The sequence below is a fragment of the Microtus pennsylvanicus genome, chromosome 21 (genome assembly GCF_037038515.1).
Source record: "Microtus pennsylvanicus isolate mMicPen1 chromosome 21, mMicPen1.hap1, whole genome shotgun sequence".
NCBI classification, from domain to species: Eukaryota; Metazoa; Chordata; class Mammalia; order Rodentia; family Cricetidae; genus Microtus; species Microtus pennsylvanicus.
In genome coordinates, this window is record NC_134599.1 from 8271142 (window position 1) to 8277141 (window position 6000).

Consider the following 6000-nt stretch of genomic DNA (forward strand, 5'->3'; position numbering starts at 1 on the left):
CAGCTCCCTGCCCCCCATGAGAGATGGATATGAGATTGGCCCTTTTGTTATTTACAGAGGCCGGCAGCGAGGCTCACAGTCCCGAGGGTAAAAAGACCAGGTGCAGGCACACGCCTTTAATTCGAGAATTTAGGATGAAAAGGCAGGTGGCTCTTTGAAAATCAGAGGCCAGCCTGATCCACACAGTGAGTTCCAGCCAGCCAGGGCTGTATATAGGAAGACCCTGTCTCAAATTTTTATTTATTTGTTTACTTCCTTGCTTACTTATTAGTCTGTGAACCCAATAAAAAGACAGCAGCAAACTCGGTTACGAAATGCCTTGGAGGGCAAAGAAGCCTCAGCCACCTCTGCTTTCGTGGGAACCCCATCTAGGGCAGCTCAGTCAGCTGGGCTGACTTCAGTTAAAGAATACATCTTCAACTTGTATAAATTGTCTGTTTTCTAAAAAGACTGATGTTTTCTTCTCTGCCTGGTAAAAGGATAGCTAAGAATGTGGGAGAGACACTGGCCCTCTTGTAGGCAAGGGGGTGGCGTTTTCATCTAGAACAAGTTATGACCAATAAAGCTCCCTAGCCAGGTTATAATTGGAGGGGGACAGAGGGAATTGTGTAAAAGTCATTGCTTGGTAAAGTCCTTAAAAAGGCCAATTGCAATAGAAAAAGCAATTTGGCAAGGAAAAATTATTCTGGCATCTTACTCCATTCTATTGCTTTATAAATGCACCAGTTAGATTATGTCTGTTCCTGCAGACAACGGAAGAGGTAATACTTCTGGGAGCTGGAGGTAACACTTCCGGGAGCTGAATCCCTTTACCTGTGCACCTTGTAGTGCACGAAGAGGAATTTTTGTTGTTTTGTTTGTTTGTTGATTTTCTTCACTGATGGTAGATGGGGACCAATTTTTTTCTACTACCACACTGAATCTTCAAGCTCCTCTTTCTCCTCAAGGGGTGTACATGTAAGTTCTCAGTGAGCCCGGTTTGTCTGCGGAATGTAGGCAGCCAACAGGAAGTGGGCCGTCAGGAACTTCCGCTTTCGAGTGGTTTTGCTCTCCACCTTCAATGGCCAACTTCCTCACGCTGGAGATAAGGAAAGAAAGCCCCAATGTCCTCAAAAGCAAACACCGGAGCAGGAGGCTGACTGAGAGGAGGAGGCTAGGTTGTGTGAGCCCCATCTCTGCCTGTTCTCTGTCTCCACGCCTCAAGCCCTGGTCTCCTCATCCATAGAGATGATGACACCCAACTCCCAGCGTCACTGGGGCTCCATTGCTGGGCACTTACTGGGATCCTGATAAGTAGTTACTCTGGTTATTCATGTCCATGCCCTGGATTTTCATTCAGTTTTGCAAACAGCATTGAGGACTCTGTGGGTATTGGAACAGAGCCAGGTCAGCAGCCCCAACACGCCTACCACTGCTACAGGGTTGGCTGGCTGCAAGGGCCGAGAAAAGAACCCAGTCTTTACCAGGGAAGGAATAGCTGTGGATAAAGGGGCTTCAGTGTTCCACAAAGACCAGCCTTAGGTCTAGACCTTTCTCACAAGGCAAGAAGGCAGGCTAAAAAAACCTTCTCATCTCTTCCTTCTCAACCCAAAGCCCACCCCTCAGACAATGTTCCCTCCAGGAACTAGAAATAGTCCAGACGTAAAGATTCCCTAGAGAAGTCATACTGTAACACTTACAGCAAGACATCAGTGTTGGGCTAGGGGGGTAGCTCAGTTGGTACAGTGCTTGGGTGGCATGCACAGCTCCTGGGTGTCATCCTCAGCACCAAATAGACAATGTGGGGGTGCAGGCATTTGGGAGGTGGTGGCAAAAGGATCAGGAGTTCAAGGCCAGGCTTGGCTACACATCAAATTAGAGGCTACCTTGGGCTATGGGAAACCCTGCCTCAAAACCCAAACAAGACTCTGAGGAAACAATCCGGTGGTGTGTAAAGTACTTGATACGCAGATGTGAGGACTGGCATTCAGACCCCCAACACCTACCAGAAGGCCGGACAGAACACAGCTGCCTCCTGAGCCCAGCGCCGGGTTCCCTTGAAGAGGCTGCCCCAATAAGTGAAGTGGGATATGATTGAGGAAGACATCTCATGTCAACCTTTGATCTCCACAGACCCATGCACACCCCCAAGAGTGCACCCCCATGTAAACACAAGGTCAGCCTGAACTATATAGCAAGTTCCTAGGTTTTAGGGCTAAAGAGGAGACCCTGGCTTTAAAGAACAAAACAGAACAACCAAACAACAGTGACGAAAGCAATGATGGAATCTGGTATAATTGATTCTAGGATTTGAGGATTTGAACTCAGGCCAGAGTCGGTATTTGAACTTTTGACCCCTGCCTGATAGGTATATTGGGATGAGTCAAACATCCAAATACCAACTTCAGTCCCCACCAGCCTTTCACTTTCCAGCTGATTAAGTAAGATCCGCCTCTTCAAAACAGGGTCTTCTTTCTCTTTGATTGTTGTGCACAGTTATTTTGTTTTTAAGACTGGATCTTTCTGTGGTGCCCAAATTGGACCCCACTTCTGTATATGGCCAAGGCTAGCCCTGGACTCTCGTATTCCACCTCAGCATACTGAATGGCAGGCCACAAGCCTGCAACACCTTGCCCAGCTCTTCAGTCCTACGGAGTTCTGATAGTGACTCCTAAAGCAGCGGGTGTGGTCCAGTCACGTGATTCATTGTCCCATCTTGATATGGAAGTACAGTATTTTGATTGGGCTGATAGTGTGTTTAAGGCCACGGCAGTCAGGAGGATCAAGAGTTCAAGTACTATAGCAAGATTCTCTTCCCCAAACAAACCAAACAATAAATACAAAACAAAATACTAGCCAATCAATGTGGTAGACAGACAGACAAAATAAGCAAGAATAGCCAACCGAACAACCAAAGAAAATGTTTTTATGAATTCCAGACACTGGCTTTTCCGTATTTCTGTAACAGTATGAAGAATAGCGTGGCTTTTGAGGGTGTTCTAAGAGAAGAAGGTGTTCTAAGAGAAGAAGGCGGTCCAAGAGAAGAAGGCGTTCCAAGAGAAGAAGGCATTCCAAAAGAAGAAGGCGTTCTAAGAGAAGAAGGCGTTCTAAGCATTTCCTTTTATGTTTCCATGATGGCTCCACTGTTTCTTGTGAATCGCTGTAAACTACAATCATACTAGAATTTAAAAATCTGGGATAAAATTACACTCAAAATCTTTCATTATCCAATATCTGCAATAACCTAAAGCCTTTCCCTACAACACAGTTTAGAACCAGCTTCCTCTTTTATAACTTGTTTGATAATTCCCTATTATTAGGCAGTCTAGAAAAAGTGTTTTCTATGGCTCCCAGACAGGCTTATATGATCCTTTATTAAATGCCATCTGCCTTTGCTTTATTAATGTTTTATTAAGGACCATCTGGTTGTCGCTACAAATCATATAGACTCTTTGCTGAGTTTGTATGGCCATCAATAAATTACAAGTTTTATTATTAGCAAGAGAACTTAAGCTGAGTAGCAGAATGAGTAGAGGACCAAGAGACCCATGTCCCCAGCCTGTTCCCTGGTAGTTGTGTAGCCAGCACAAACCCTTGCCTGTCTGGGCTACATAGAAGGTTGAACTCATTCACCCAGCTACAGCAAACACAGCAGCTCAGGCAGGGGATGCTCTTGGGAAGGCTGAGCTGCTGGGCTGAACTGGTGAATAGGCATGGGGAAGGGGAACAGCCTCAGGTGGAGCATTACATACTGGAAACCCACTGGAGAGGTGAGACCATTTCACTGGGGAGGGATAATAAGACGGTATGGGGCAAGGTTTAGGTATTTTTTTAAAAAAAACCATTTCTTTTTTACTTCTCTTTTTTATAACCCAGGCTAACTTCACGTTTGCTGTAACTTGATTCTCCTGCCTCCACCTTCTAAGGGCTAATATGATAGTCTCTGCCAGCATGCCCAGGTTAGATCTTTGCTCTACAGTGTAGAGTCTTGACCATCTTCCTCCCCTTCTTGGTCTTAGCACTGCAGTCCTTGGAGACTCAATCTGGCTAGTAGACTGTCTTTTCAGTGGGTTAAACACATAGTCCCTTTCCCCTCTCTCTTTCTCTTCTCCCCTCTTCCTCCCCCCCCATTGTGTGTGTGTGTGTGTGTGTGTGTGAGAGAGAGAGAGAGAGAGAGAGAGAGAGAGAGAGAGAGAGAGAGAGAGAATGTATGTGTGTGCATGCCTGCTTGCATACACATACATGAAGAATTCAGAGGACAATTCTCAGGAGTCAGTTCCACCATGTAGGTTCTTGGGTTCAAATTCCAGTCATCTGACCTGGTGACAACCACCCTTAGCCACTGAAGCATCTCATGTTGCTAAACATCACTGTTGAATCAAGGTGGCTTATCACACAGGTAGCAAGTAAGGCTAGACGTTGAGGCTTTGGGTCTTTGAGACCAGAGCCTTTGTCTGGCTGTTGAATGAATGTATTTTATTTTCTATCTGTGCCGTGAAACCACAGAGATTGAGAGCACCACCGTGGGGCAATCTAGTCCACCAAATTAATTTACTTTCTACCATCAGTTAAGACATAGGTGGGCTTATATTAAATTCCACAATTTAGGTTGTACTGGGTGGGTGATATTTTGTTGGCTCCACAGATGAATGAAGATAAGGAAGGAACACCCACTCACCACCCTCACTAGATCTCTGGTAGATGCGGGCTCCATCCTGGGCATGCGGGGAGGGGAGGCCACTCAGAGCTCATATTTTAGTTGGTAAAATGACAACACGCAGGATGGATAAAGAAAAGACGTTGACGGCGATGACTTGTAAGAGCTTGAAGACATTACTAAGACTTACCAAGTAAGAACAGAGAAACAGCCCAACACTTGAGAGGTATGGTAGACGAGGTGTTCAGGGTCATCCTTGGCTACATAGACACCTATGTGCAGAGACACATACCCAGGATGGTCTGGATACTTGAGACCATGCATCAGGGAAACAACAACAACCAAACAAGATCCCCACTCTACTATCACCAAGCAGAAGCCGGTAGAGCGTTTGCCTGGCATGAGGAGAGGGTACGGCTCTGCCGGCAGAGTGTTCATCTGGCATGCACGAGTCCCTGGGTTCACAAACTGGACATTGTGGCAAACATGCCTATGACCCCAGCACTTGGTAGGAGCAGAACTATCAGAGTTCAAGGTTATCCTTAGACACATAGTCAGTTGGAGACCAGCTGTACTGTGTGAGACCTTGACTCAAAAAAAAAAAAGAAGGGAGGAAGGAAAGAAGGAAGAAAGGGAGGAAGGAAGGAAGGAAGGAAGGAAGGAAGGAAGGAAGGAAGGAAGGAAGGAAGGAAGGAAGAAAATTGGAAAACTGGACAGGATGAAAATTTGTTTGTTTTCCTTGGGTCTCTTAGAGGAGGGGGTCAGAGCTGTCACACCCAGTGGGCTCTAGTGCGGCTGCAGGAAAGCTTCTGCCATGGCTGTGAGGCTCAGTCGCCAAGTCTCAGCGGGGCGCATCCTCTGTGAGTTAAAACTTCCCCCATTCTTAGAAGTTTCACCCCCAGGATCTCTCACCAAGCTCCTTATATCAATAGGCTTTTGATACAAGGGCCCATTTATCCCAGACTGGCTTCAATCTCACTGTGTACCCCATTTTTATTTAGCTTGGGCAGCCCATATATGGTGGTTCTATTGAACTTGTCCATATTGGGTTTCATGATCTAAGTTGATGAGGATGATTGACCAGGTCTCTTCCTCAAGAGGGCACCAGATCTCATTACAGATGGTTGAGAGTCACGATGTGGTGGCTGGGAATTGGACTCAGGACCCTTGGAAGAACAGGCTTAACTGCTGAGCCATTTCTCCAGCCCAAAATGTGTACCCCATACTGGGCTTTAACTTCCAGTGCCCCTGGCTCCGCCTCCTAAATGCTGGGATTATAGACCTGAAACACCAGGTCTGACTCCACCCAGGGTACATCCAGGGACTGCTCCAGAACACCCCCTTCTGTTGCCAGAGGAGAAGAA